General features: G+C 36.4%; 1 long non-coding RNA gene across 1 annotated transcript; it reads right to left on the reverse strand.

The window, feature by feature from the left end:
• Positions 1-5,031: 5,031 nt before the first annotated feature.
• On the reverse strand, positions 5,032-14,672 carry LOC141380331 (uncharacterized). The gene is made up of 2 exons (XR_012398202.1): positions 14,578-14,672; positions 5,032-8,880 (listed from the first exon to the last, which is right to left on the reverse strand). It is a non-coding gene; the product is annotated as an uncharacterized lncRNA (long non-coding RNA).
• Positions 14,673-15,039: the final 367 nt, after the last annotated feature.

Below are 15,039 nucleotides of genomic sequence, written 5' to 3' on the forward strand. Positions count from 1 at the left end.
TCAGCACATCTTCCTCATTGTACATTAATGCCCTTCCTCATTGTACATTAATATTCGCTGCTTTAGTCCATCATCTACATTAGCAGGATGATGATGAAACCAGAGTGGTAATTTCAGCAAGATAATGATTCGAAAACACAGCCAAGGAAACTCTCAAATGCTTTCAGAGAAAGAAAATCAAGCTGTAGAATGGCCCAGCCAATCACCTGACTTAATTCCAACTGAAAATACAAATTATAATTTTTTTTTTGCTTTTTACCAAAATCTACAATTCCATGTCAACAGATTCTTTAGAAATAGTATTACCAGGAAAAACCATGACGTGTTCAATACTTATTTTCCCAGCTGCATATACAAGTTCACATCACCAATTTTAGAATATTCAACTGGAAGGTTTATTCAGCATAACATGGTTTACATATGCAGCTTTCCCTATGAATTGACCAAAGTTTTGACTGGAATCATGGCTGAATATTCAACGCATGGCAAGTCATCACTTTTTGATGTAGTCACTAATGAATAATTTAAGTGGCATCATGGTGGTGCAATGGGTAGCACAATCGCCTTACAGCAAGAAAGTCACTAGTTTGAACCTCGGCTGGGTCAGTTGGCATTTTTGTGTAGAGTTTGCATGTTCTCCCCATGGTCGTGTGCGTTTCTTCCGGGTTTTTCTGTTTCCATCACAAGTATAAAAACATGCGCTATAAGTGAATTGGGTAAGCTAAAATTGACCGTAGTGTATGTGTGTGAATGAATTTGTATGGATGTTTCCCAGTGATGGGTTGCAGCTGGAAGGGCATCCGCTGCGTAAAACATATACTGGATAATTGGTCACTTTTCTGACAATATGCAAGTAGTCATGTTTCATCATGAGATCGGACTGGAATATTCTGTGATGTCCACTTCGCAGGGCACTACAGTCGAAAGGAAAAAACACCTGAATCCCTGTAACCCTGTGGAGGGGTTCATTTTTTGACAGTATAAACTTGACTCATTATTTGCCTGTGTAAGACTTGAGACCACAAATACTTTGATGTCTTTGACAATTCAAATATGAGCTGGAAACACAGAAACAACTGGCTCCACAACGCAGCAGGTGGGAATGCGGGAAAACCAGCTCCCCTCCTTTCCTTCATTTACATTTGAAGCATCCCTGCAACTCCCGTTCACACACCCTCTCTACATACTGTACTCACACAGAATGTTCATTTCAAAGTCTAAATGTTCTAAATCAACCCAAGTGACTTTATCTATCATGTTTAATATCATTTAAAATGTCTCAGTGCGATTGGTACAGTGGTCTCATTCTCTCAGAAATAGACATAATCAGGGCTTGACATTAACTTTATTGATCACTGGCCACTGTAGCTTGTAGTTTTCCAACGTTACTAGCCACTCTGCATTTTCATTAGCCATAATTTTGTTGTTGGGAAAATATATTTTACATGCATAAATTTGACTTTACTTTAAGTATTTGAAAATACTTGATTTACATTTGTGTTATGTCCACATGCCTCCTCATTCATTTCACTTTTTTTGTGTTTCATGTGTGAGCTTGCTTAGTTAGCATGAGCCAATAGGTCATGGTTTCATAGTGTTATATTGGAATTAGTTTTTATTTCAAGTGACTTTTCAGAGCTCGAAATTAAGGATATATCAAATTTATCTCTGACCCAACAATTACTTCTTAGCCACAAATTTTAAATGTCAAAACAAGCAAAATATAGCTGTATATTATACGTTTTATTTAACAAAACATTTATTAAAAAAACAAAGAAAAAGCAATAAAAAAAAATTGTCATGTATCAAAAATATGCACAGAAATCTGTCCTGTCTTAAAGTTTCTCAGATCACCAGTTACACACAAATGAAGAATTGAACTCTCTTTAAAGCAATATTTAAAAAAAAAAATTAATTAAACTATTTTAACAAAAATAAAAGCAAATAAAACCGTAAGCAAATAAAAGCAGGTGAAAAACATACCGTGTGTGATAATGAAAGGATGATCATATGCACACGGTTAACTTTAGGACAATTAATAATCTGTTCAAAGCGAAAGCAACCGGTGCTGCTCAAAAAAAAAAACTAAATTTTGAGCTCTTGAAAGCCGCAGGACTGTGGGTGCATGTTCATCACTTTTCTGTCTAGTCTATAAGAAAGAGAACCGATCACAGTTGCTTTTCCAGACACGGTTGGTTCACGAAAGGAAACGGGAGCGCGCACACGTTTTAAGCAGTCGCGCCCATCACATCAGCTTCATTTGCTTTCTTCTGCTCGCGTGATCATAATTATTTAACTTCTCGATACTAAGATCTCGTTTGCACGAATATTGGGCCTTCCTTATACTGTCGAACCCTGTTTTTAAGAAAACAACAATTTAAAAATTATTTTTAACCTGCCAAAGTAGCTTGTGAGATTGTCTATCTAACCCACCAAAGTTGAAATCTACCTGCATTTGTATCGCATCATCAAAACAATAGATATATAACTTTAGGTATTGTTTGAACCACTGTGAAGGGTGAGATTCCTGGATTGACTACTTACTGGAAAGTTTCTCAATGTTCAGAAGATCAGCCCATAGCTTGGAACTTTATGTTCCATGTTATGTATATTTGGAAGTCAGGTATGCATCTTTTAATCTTGGGTTTATTTTTAATAATTTGATGTCTTATACCGATTGTTTATGAATTGACTGAACGAATTGGCATAATACACATTACCTAACTAATAAATTTTTATGTTTTGAATTATTTAAACAGAGTTTGAGTTATCTCTAGTAGATTATGTTAAATCCATAACACCACAAGCCTCTGTACAGGTTAGTAACGCACTAAAACACGTTAGACGAAGCAGCGTGGCACGCTATACGATGTTCTTAGAGCTCCGACTAACACATTGGCATTAATTCAAGTACACTTAGACTGTAAAAGGCCAATAATGGATTTTCTGTTTAGAACAACAAAGGAATGTTGAGATCAATCTAAATGTGGGTAAGCCTTTATCTCTAAACTTATAATACTATTTAAATCACATGGTGATTACTCTGAGTTACTAATAGTTATGTAAGTAATGATTATGGTATGATTAAATAGTTTTGCTTTGATTTAGTAGATAGCAGATCTATGGGGACCACATAACTAATATTCTAAACTGAGTAAGTAGCTTTCTGCCTTTTTAGAATTGTGGTTAATCGCCTCTGTTTAATGATCAAGACTGACATGCTTGTGTTTAAGAGAATGTATACTCAGCCGGTACAAGACTCAGGATGTTATAAGAATCCAAATAAACGAGAATAATATAAAATACGAATCGAAGAGAATACTTAATCATAATTTAAAGTAATATTAAAAGAAACAAAACAATCGTATCAATGTTTTATAACTGGAGTCAGATTAAACAAGGATAAATATTAATATTCTAAACCACCTCATACTAAAATTGAAGTCAGATATGAGTTAAATTTAAAGTAAATCAACATTGTGCACTGGAAAAACCAACATGCAGTGAACCTTCGTCCACCAGTAGACACCGTCATTGGACTAACTGGCTGGACCCTACACCTGAAAAGGTGTAAAAGTTTTTTGGTTTTTAACTGCGGCTAACTTTTGCATAGGTACAAGTTTTAAAAAATGTATGCTTGAGTAGGGAAAATGAGCCGCACTGCAAAGTTAAAAGACATACAACATTGCACAACCAGTTAATTATTCATAAATGCTGAATATTCATAAATATTGAATAAATATTAATTTCAATCTGACTCAAATCTTTTATATAACCTGCATCTCCACTGACAACTGTCGTTATACAACAACACGCGCACTACAAATGAAATGCCCTCACATTCAGGACATTAAAAATCGCACCGTTGCACATCACACCGAGAAATATGCTCTAAAACGGTTCATATTTCAAAGATTTTGTTGGCACAGTGGTTCAAACACTTCAAGCTGGCATTAATTTTTCATTGTGCTTTGGATTGATTTAGTGGTCCACAGAGTCCGTGCCAAAGCGACAAACCCTGACCATTTCTGTTTACAGTCGATTCATAATTTATAGCGCTTCGTATTAATGTGAACCCGAGATCATGGAGCTCTTTGAGAACGCCACGAACAATCACATTTACGGAAAAAACCCTCACAATATGCTAATATTTTGCCTACGACACATGTTCTGATATACTCGACTGCTCTGCTTTGAAAAATCCCAAAAGGAGGAACCCCTGCTGTTCTCAGCTGTCATTTATCTCATCGGAAAAGCATAATCTCAAAAAAAAAAAGAAAAAGTGTGTTGGCTGATTGCTGGAGGATCTCAGAGCTTTACATCTCACTTCCCATGACACTCTGTTGGTAGGAGCGTATGGAAACAGCAAACCCCTCAACAAATTCAAGCTGTCAGCTGGAGCGAGACTCCAGGGTTGACTGCTTCCAGAGCGTGTGTAATATAAGCAGATAGACGGCCGCCGTGTCAATCTAGTGTGAACTTCCGGCAGGCATCAGGGCTTCCCTTGAGGTGTGTAGGTGGTCTCTAATGTCCACAGCTTTCATTATGCCATCGAGAGGGATTTCGCTTTAGCTCAATAAGAAGCGAGATGCAGGAACCATCTCAAGAACAGTTCAAACGAGTTCAGTCGTGCGCTAAATGTCATTAAATATGTAGCAAATTAATGATTTTCTACAGGAACTCGAGTAAACAAGGGAGTGCTGCTTCAACTTTCTTTAAGTAAACTTTCACATTTTTCATGTTCCGTCTAGTTAGTCCACTTTTCCAAAAAATAATCAAGTTTACTACAATTTTTTTTTAATTATTTGTTAAACTGTTAACCACTAATTAATGATGGCTATGCTACACTAATTATAGTTTAATCATTGTTGGCTATTTGTAGTTAGACTGTGGTTACACAAATGATAGGCCTGTACCTATCTACTAAATAAACCATGGTACATTTCCATAATGCTACTAGAAGCATGACCGGCCATTTAATTATTAATGGGGGTGTCACGCTGGTAGACAAGGAAGACGGAGGTGGTTATCTTTTCACAAGTTTTATTCAAAACAATGTCACTAATCACAAAGGGAATTCAAAGTGTTGCTGCATATGCTGCTGTGATCTTTATACACAGCAATGTTAGTATCAGTAGTGTAGCATTCGATCTCACTAGAAGTTCGCTCTCTGTACATACAGTGGTAGAGTACACAGATACACAGTTCATTTAGTTGGAAGTGGATCCTCAGGTAAACACAACTCAAGTGTAAGCATTCGATCTCACAAGGTGTTCGCTCTCAGTACCCACTACAAGTGAATACTCAGACACACAATTCATCCAGTTGGTGGAGAATCTTCTGGTAAACACTACACAAGTGTAAGCTTTCTACTAGATCGGTGAGAAGGATCAGTAAGCAGATTAAGATCATCCCTAGGTAAGTATGCAAGCACACAGTTCATCAGTGATAGCAGATCTTCTAGTGAACATCAGATAAGAATAATCACTTCCCTTGATCAGTATGAAGGGTTAGACAACTCATAAGGAACATCTATGGAAGAAGGTGAGAAGACGAAGGAGCAAAGGTAAAGACAACCATCTGACTTTAATACCGACGGTCACATTAGAATTTGTGTGTGCGAAATTGTCGTACAGTGCTGCGAAAAGGGGCGGGATTAAACAATATTATTAGACTTTAAAAACGCAAGCAATTGCTCCATGTTTTAAATTTCTGTCCAGAGAGGTCATGTTTTGATCCTTGACTGGTCTCACGCAGTCAAGTGATGCTATTTCGCAGGTCAGAGTTTACCAAGCTTGAACTTTGAACTGCAGCAACCTGCGAAACTTGACGCATGATCCTGCATTTCCGGTCTGACGCATTCACGTGCGTATAAATGAAAGTCTATGGGAGCAAAAGCTCAGTGTGACCACAGCTTTACAGTGTCCTTGGGTAATGGGGAACAGGTGCAAATGATTAGAAGTCTGGTGAAGGTTCACGGGATTGGATGGAAGTAGTATGTGAGGGAGAACGTTGATTGGGTGAGCAGGAACGAGCTGGGGATGTGACTGGGGGCTTGTGGCAAAAAGGTCCAACACAATCTCATTGCAATTCGTAACTTTTTGATTTAGTGGCTAAAGCTGCGGTCACACTAGAGTTTGTGTGTGCGAAATTCTGTCTTACGGCGCTGTGAAAAGGGACGGGATTAAACAAGATGATTAGACATTTAAAAAGCGAGCCATTGCTCCAAATTTTAAATTTCTGTCCAGAGGTCATGTTTTGATCCTCCATTGGTCTCAAAAACTCAATTGATGTGAAAAGCCCAGATTAATACGATCTATTTAGTACAATTTGCTCATCCCCCAATGATGGTTGGATTTAGGGGTGGGGTTAGGTGCCACAATCCTTTTTAAAATCGTACAATTTTGTACGACTGAATTCAATTTGTACGAATTAGACACTAAACTGACAAAATACTTATGTTTTCTCGTGAGATCAGGCTGAAAAGTCACAGGTTACATCAGACTATATGGCTAAAAAGAGTCAAGTAGCCTAACATCAAATAAAACATGAAAATGTGAAGTGGAAAGACTTTTTAAAAATCTTCTTTTCTCCACATATTGATTAATAACTATAAAAAGATACATATTCACATATAACCAAAGTCTACTTGCTTGCTAACTCTGTCTTTGAAAAAAAAAAAAAATGTTTAGTTTTAGTACATAGTTTAAAATTATATTTTAAGATGCAAAGATATGTATGAATTTTCTTTATGTAAAATATACTTTCTTGATCTTTGTTTTAAAAATCATTTAAAATTGCTTTGTGATTCAATAATTTTTGAAAAAGTTTATGAAAATTATACGAAAAAAGTAATGAAAACAAATGTTGGTCACACTTTACAATAAGGTTCATTAGTTAATGTTAATTAATGCATCTACTAACATGAACAAACAATGGACAGTACATTTACTACGGTATTTTTTCATATTAGTCATCGTTAGTTAATGAAATTACAGTAGTTCATTGTTAGTTCATGTTAACTCATGGTGCATTAACTAATGTTAACAAGCATGGACTTGAATGTTAATAATGCATTAGTAAATGTTCAATTATGATTAATAAATGCTGCATATGTGTTGTTCATGATTAGTTCATGTTAGTAAGTGCATTAACTACTGAACCTTATAGTAAAGTGTTAGCCAAATGTTATTATGCTACTTTTTGACGCAGTTCCAGTTTGTGTTGATTGTCCTGTCTTGTCACTTTGGTAAGTGTGTAATCAATGCTCTTTGATTACGTTTATTCAGATGGCAAAGTTAGTATCATCAGCAGTACTCTTTCAGTTTTTAAAGACATACCTTAGTCAAAGCTATTTATTTACTAAATTTACAGTATGTTAATATCACTACAATATAATAGACTGAAAGATTCGCTGTTGATGCTCTCAAAATGTAAACATGTAAACACCTTAATCAAACTAATATCGTCGTGTAGGATTTTCACATTTTGTGACAGGATAGTTTATACACAGGGCTGTTTGGCACTATTCTCTGCAAATACCAGTAATGTGAAGGTTTTTTTCTCCCATACGGTGTGCGATATAAAATTCCATTAAAACTACACTTATCCAGCAGTTCCTCGCATCCAATATCTTGTTTGTCACGGGGGACATGAATGAAACATTCCTGAATGAAAGTGAAAGTGCTAAACTGCAGTTAAAGCCGACAAATTAAGAATAAAATATCCAAAATTAAATGAAACTCCAGAGGAAATGATGTTAACTGAATTATGTGCTATAACACGTCAAATCGAGGACAAAAAGCAACTCATGTAAACACCTTCATCATATTATTGTCTTATTCAGATTAAAGCAAATAATTCAATTTGATTTTAGTGATGTAAACGTAGTCACTGTATCTCCCTTTACTGTAGTGCACATATTGAAACACCCCTTTCATGCAAACGCGTCCCTCTTTCGCCACTTGAGGCTCCCACCTACCAAAGCTGGACTCACCAACTTTTCTGACTTTTTTCAAACAAGGTGTGAAAACACCCAGCTGAGACTGAATTTCATAGCCCTTTAAATTGCAGCGCGTTAAGCTCTCTTGGCCACCGTACAGTTGGACTGATGTAAGTTGAGATGACTAGAAAAGTTACTAAAGCTACGATTTTTTTTACCATGTATACTGTTATTGATCATTTTAGTTAAATGTACTTTGATAAGTTTGAGAAAAGTGCAGTATTTGAGAACTAATATCAGATTTATCTATTTTCATAAAGTATAATCAACTTCTCCTACTCGAAGAGCACATTTATATCTATGTACAAATGCTATCCATCCATCTTCTTGAGTAGCACTTATATCTCTTCCCTCTTCTGTCACAGACACTTTCCTTCTCTTCACTTTACCTCAGAATCACCTTTTCCTCAGGTTGGCTGTTGCAGGAGCACTTGATTAATTTCCTCATCTACTCCAGATACAGTTCCACACACAGTCAAAGAGCCTTATCCCAGCCTTTTCTCCATTTCTCCAAATGCATTATTATTCACAGCAACCTTTTGTTTCGAGAGGTCGGGCTCCAGAGGTGCAGACAGGGGTACGAAGCTCGCCATCTTTCCTCTCCAGCCTCCCCTCCACTCTTGCGGATAATGAAGTCAACTGTTTGAAAAGGAAATGGCACCATTCTTGGTTTTATGATAATTGGCCCATCTGTCATTCCATAAATAAAGCGGATCAGCTCAATGTGTTAGGAGCGAGCGCTGGTGGGAAGCTGGGCAGGGCGCATCCAGGAATGACAGGAAAAACAAATGACTTCCTCCGCTCGGCAGGCGCGGGCTTTTCAGGCATGAACATGGCAAATGCGTCAGTGAGACGCGGCTGTTTTTGAACACGTTACCCTGCATTAGGAGATCACAATACCTGAATGAGCATTCTAGTAGTAGTGTTTGTGGTAGTGTTGATACTAGCATGATACTAAAATCTTTGAAACATTTTGATAAAATGCTGTCGCCTCACAGCAAGAATGCCGCTGGTCGAGTCCTGGCTGGGCCAATTGTCAGTTTTGTGACTAGTTTGCATGTTCTCCTCGTGTTCGCGTGGGTTTCCTCCGGGTGCTCTGGTTTGACATGTGCTATAGGTGAATTGGGTAAACAAAATTGTTGTGTATGAGTGTGTGTGAGAATGAGAAAGTGTGTGAGTGTTTCTCAGCACGGTGCTAGTTTGCAGCTAGCATCCACTATGTAAAGCCAGAGTAGTTGATGTTTCATTCAACTCTGGCAAGTCCTGATAAATCAGGGATTAAGCCGAAGAAAAATTAATAAATGAAATTTATTAAACTTTAGTAAGTAACAAGAGATACTGTAGTGTTTTTGAAGAATACTATAGTAAAAATGTTTATATATTATAATATCTACAACGATTTGTTAATGTATAATCAGGGCTTGACATTAACACCTTGACAATGTAACACATTTTTTGAACAGATGGGCAAACAATAACCGAATGTTTTTGCACCGGTTCTTTTGCTTGCTGTTATTTTTGTTAATGTGGTTTAATATCGTCCTTTACAAAAACATTGCTTTAATAGGAGATTAACTTTCTATTTATTTATAGTTAACTAGTGATCTAGGACTATTAGCCTGGACAGGCTGCTGTGTATAGTTTTAGATATGTGAGAATAAATTTTTAAATGTTTTTCAAGAACATTTTTGTTGAATAATAATTTATATTTTGCTTGTTTTTACGCATTATTTAAAGAGAAAAAAAAGGTAAATTCTTAGTGTTGTGCCCTAAAAAGCTAATATAAACTATGAAATGTGTGGTAAATCTAATTGCAATGTGACACTGTGAAAGCCCATTTACTCATGCTGATTGAGCAAGGTCACAACACACACAAAAAAAAAAATTAACGAGGAGGCATGTGGACATTACACAACATGTATATCAAGTCATTTTAGGATGCCAAATTTAAATTTATACAAATAAAATTTATTTCTCAACAACAAAATTGTGGCTAGTGAAAATGGCGAGTGGCTAGTAACATAAAAAAACTACTAGCCACAGTGTCTGGTGATCAAAAAAGTTAATGTCAAGCCCTTTTCGTTTGTTCTTGTTGCTTATAGAAGGCAGAGTGTGCAGTATGGCGCATGGGGTGAGCGACTCTCTTCATCAACACACATGATCGCATTCATCTGATTTGCTTAAACTAAGCATTCTAAAGTATGGCTATATTTTACAAGCATTCTGACACACCAACATGCAGCAGATGCTTTAAAAAAGTTGCATGTGAGGGCGGAAACACGTCAAACTTATGAAATGTGAGGGCTCATGGAATCAACTTAAAGGTGAGGAATTGACTGTCTTTGGCAGCTTGTGACATCATCTGGCACTTTCAGTGAGTACATTTACATGGACACCAATACTCTGATTTTAATATGATTAAGACAATACTCTGATCAAGAGTCTATCACATAAACAGTCATTTTTTTTTAATATCTTAAAGGGCCACAGACACAAACTGCGGAGGAAACATTTATAGGCTGATGACGCAATGATGTTATTGGCTCTATGTGCTATAACATGAATCATGAATGTAACATTCAAAAAGCAACTCATGTTAACATCTGAATCATATTATTGTCTTATTCAGATTAAGGCAAATCATTAGATCACTGATGTCCATGTCAAAGTAGTCACAAGCCACAAACCCAGAAAAAAGCTGTTTGCCGATTTTGATGACAGCCTTTCCACAGGTTAGTAGTAAGCTAATGTAATGTTTATAGCATAATGCAAATCTTGCATTTATGCTAACAAACCAATGATCAAAAGAAATATATTAATGCAATTCAAATATATAAAATAGGAATTGATGTTTACTTTAAACTTGTTATAAATATATATTTATATGGTTCAATTATATTAATGATATTTATGTTAAAAAAAAAAAAAAAATATATATATATATATATATATATATATATATATATATATATATATATATATATATATATATATATATATACAGTTGAAGTCAGAAATATTGGCCCCCTTTTGGTTTTATTTTTTAATATTTCCCAAATGATGTTTAACAGAGCAAGGAAATTTTCACAGTATGTCTGATAATATTTTTTCTTCTGGAGAAAGTCTTATTTGTTTTTTTGGCTAGATTAAAAGCAGTTATTAATTTTTAAAAAACATTTTTAGGACAAAATTATTAGCCCCTTTAAGCTAATAATAATCTAGAATCTATAGTCTACAGAACAAACCATCGTTATACAATAACTTGCCTAATTACCCTAACCTGCCTTGTTCACCTTATTAACCTAGTTAAGCCTTTAAATGTCACTTTAAGCTGTATAGAAGTGTCTTGAAAAATATCAAGTAAAATATTCTTTACTGTCATCATGTCAAAGATAAAATAAATTCTTTATCAGAAAAAAGTTTTCAAAACTATTATGCTTAGAAATGTGCTGAAACAATCTTCCCTCTATTAAACAGAAATTGGTGAAAAAATAAACAGGGGCGCTAATAATTCAGGGGGGCTAATAATTTTGATTTTAACTGTATATATGTACAGTATGTATATATATATATATATATATATATATATATATATATATATATATATATATATATATATATATATATATATATACACTTGTCAAATAATTTAGTGACTAAAAAGTATCAGTTCAGGCATCGTTTTGGCACCGGTACTTTTTTTAAAGTATCGATTTAACACTGGTATCGAAATAACCCAAAACGATACCCAACCCTAGTGTAGACCCTAATAAAATACAGCAGATTACTGTAATGGTTAGGTTTAGGGTTGTGATACAGTAGGCACAGAAGCTAACAAAACACAACAGGTTACTGTAAAGGATAGGTATGTGGTAGGGTAGGTGTATGCTTTAATATAACACAACAGGTTCCTGCGAAGGGTTGATTCAGAGTTGTGGTGGGTGTAGACGTTAATAAAACACAACAGGTTAATGTCAAGGGTTGGTATGTGGTAGAGTAGGTGTAGACGGTTTTAAAACAGGTTTAACAAACATGAACTAAAATGTTTTGGTTTCTTATTGTGATCAAAATAAACAACAAAAAAATCGAATGATGTATTTGTAGTATTTCATGTGGTGGTAATAACTTAAGAGTTTCGTTTAAGAGTTTCGTTGCAAAACGAGATATATCCATTTTGAAAAATGTTGGTTATTTGAGATTATTATTCAAGACATCAACAGTCAAGTTCATTCACAATTTATGTACATTAAACTATAACTTGAGCTCACAATATTTTCAAACCCAGGATATTTTTTATCTAATTTTATGTCCATAAATAGTTCATGAATAAGTCAAAAACCATGCCAAAACGCAACATATTAATCTTAACATTGTCAAACATCTTCATCATTCATTTTCTTGTCAGCTTAGTCCCTTTATTAATCCGGGGTCGCCACAGCGGAATGAACCACCAACTTATCCAGCAATTTTTTTTACGCAGCGGAGTCCCTTCCAGCCGCAACCCATCTCTGAGAAACATCCACACACACATTCACACACACACTACGGACAATTTAGTCTATCCAATTCACTTGTACTACATGCCTTTGGACTGTGAGGGAAACCAGAGCACCCGGAGGAAACCCACGCGAAGGCAGGGAGAACATGCAAACTCCACACAGAAACGCCAACTGAGCCGAGGTTCGAACCAGCGACCCAGCGACCTTCTTGCTGTGAGGCGACAGCACTACCTACTGCGCCACTGTCTCGCCCTGTGAAACATCTTAAATGAGTAAAAAAAACTATACATCATAAATATATGGAATAATATATACAAAGATTGATTAATAATAATAAGATTCTGAGTTAGATTTGGCCAGAATGTACACAACATATAACATAACATAACATTTTTTTCGCAAAACGCTACATCCACCTTAGGCTATATTCTACTACTGTAATACCATTATGAAAAGCTAGTGAATCAATGTTTTGTTTGATAAGTAAAATTAAGTTGGTTAGATAAATGACTTGCAGTTTGTTACAGAAAGAGTGGAAGGCGGCTCCTTCCACACCGCTGCTGAAAGCCAAAACTGTATGACCAGCGCGGGCGGAGCCACAATGTTCAACTTTCTTGTCTCTGTTGCACCGTGTCCGAAACACAAACTTGCCTTGCCTCGTCATATTAAATGAATTATTTCACTGTAATAATAATAATAATAATAGCTTTTTTATTGCTTGTTGTGAAAAAGCAAAACTGTTTATTTTTCTCCATAACAACCTGTGCCCTTTATGTTACCTAATAATAAATCAACAACAACAAGACTTAACGTAAGGTTTTAGGCTACAAATAATAGGTGTAAAACCCCTTAAATAAATCGTCAGATAGGCTACTCAGCTATATATAAGAAATTATTTTTAAAAAATAAACTTACAAAGGACACTTAAAAATGTCACCTTGCAGACAGGTATCTTGTGATGGGGAGGAGCGCAGAAAAAAGGCGCTCCCTGGCCTTTATCTTGACATCAGCGGAGACTCTTTTCCTGCTGCATTTGTGTTTTTTTGACAGACGTAGAAGTATTTTGTTCTGTCCACTTTTGGAGTGTTTTTATACATTTCTGTAAAGTTGAAGGCTTCATCTTCTATCGCTAAATCAATGAGCAAACTCGGAGCACCTCACAGATGACTCTCCTCCCAGGGGATGCTAAGCTAGTGCTGCATCCTTAACATTCTATATCCGTTAAAAAGAAACTGGTCTGGCAGGTATCGCGTTTTGTGAAAAAAATACATTTTATACTTGGCCTAAAATGTACATTCTTAAATTTTATTAATGGCAGCAATTCACACATAGATTAAGGTACATCTGAATAGTGATTTCCAATAATAAAATCCAAATGTCAAAAAATGGCGTTTATCGCGTTTTGCAACCAAACCCTTTAAATATTGTACATATAAATCATGACAGTGTTCTTGGGATAGCTCATCCCTACTGAAAAAAAAAAAAACAGCTTAAACCAGCCTAGGCTGGTTGGCTGGTTTTAGCTGGTTGACCAGCCTGGTTTTAGAGGGGGTTTCCAGCCATTTCCAGCCTGGTCCTAGCTGCTCAGGCTGGGAGATGACCAACCTGTACAAGCTGGTTTTAGCTGGATTTAGCTGGTCATTTTCCAGCCTGACCAGCTAAGACCAGGCTGGAAATGGCTGAAAACCAGCCTGGAAATGGCCAAAACCCCTCTAAAACCAGGCTGGTCAACCAGCTAAAACTAGCCAACCAGCCTAGGCTGGTTTAAGCTAGATTTTTCAGCAGAGATTTAACAATACAAAACCACGACTGCTCTGTCTTTACGGTTTAGCTCGGCCTGGATCAACTGTTCTGGATTTATCTCTGAATATATATGCTTCCAGAAACAACCTGGTTGCCATGTAGTCTCCTATACAAGCATTAACCATTGCTTAGCTTCATTGGGCAACCACATGAGAGCTGCAGAGAGCTAGCCGCCAGATTAGCTGGATTAACTTAATTAGCAAAAGCTAGCACACAATAACCTCCATGATGTCACTAATGACAGTTTTAACAAACATAATCCAAACTACTTACACAGCTTGGGAAACGAGCTCCAACAATGCATTATACTGTGGTAGTTTAGCAGCGAGCTACAGTACATTTCTGTTTGGGAAACACATCCCTGAGTGAAAGTGTGCCTGAGTGATTGGCAAGAAGAGCATGGAGCGCGGCAGGAATCGGTGTGTAACGATTCTGCGGGAAAGGCATATTGCATCATTTGATATGTTTCAGTGTTGTTGCGCATGGAAATATCAATACTTTTGACAACAGCAGACAGTAGTATGAAGCTCTATTCTTGGCTGTTTTATCTCATGAGCGATGTTCAAGGGTGGGTGACGGCTTTAAATCTCTGAGCCTAAGGGGAGACGCTTTGGGTTTAGGTAGAATCTGGTGTTCAGATTCAGAGTAACCGGTCTGTTGCAGTGCTATGGAAACCACGCATTGATCTGCCGAGCTGTGCTGGAGAGGAGTGGCAGAGACAGAGAGAAAGTGACA

The sequence above is a fragment of the Danio rerio genome, chromosome 22, assembly GCF_049306965.1.
Source record: "Danio rerio strain Tuebingen ecotype United States chromosome 22, GRCz12tu, whole genome shotgun sequence".
In the NCBI taxonomy this organism is placed as follows: domain Eukaryota; kingdom Metazoa; phylum Chordata; class Actinopteri; order Cypriniformes; family Danionidae; genus Danio; species Danio rerio.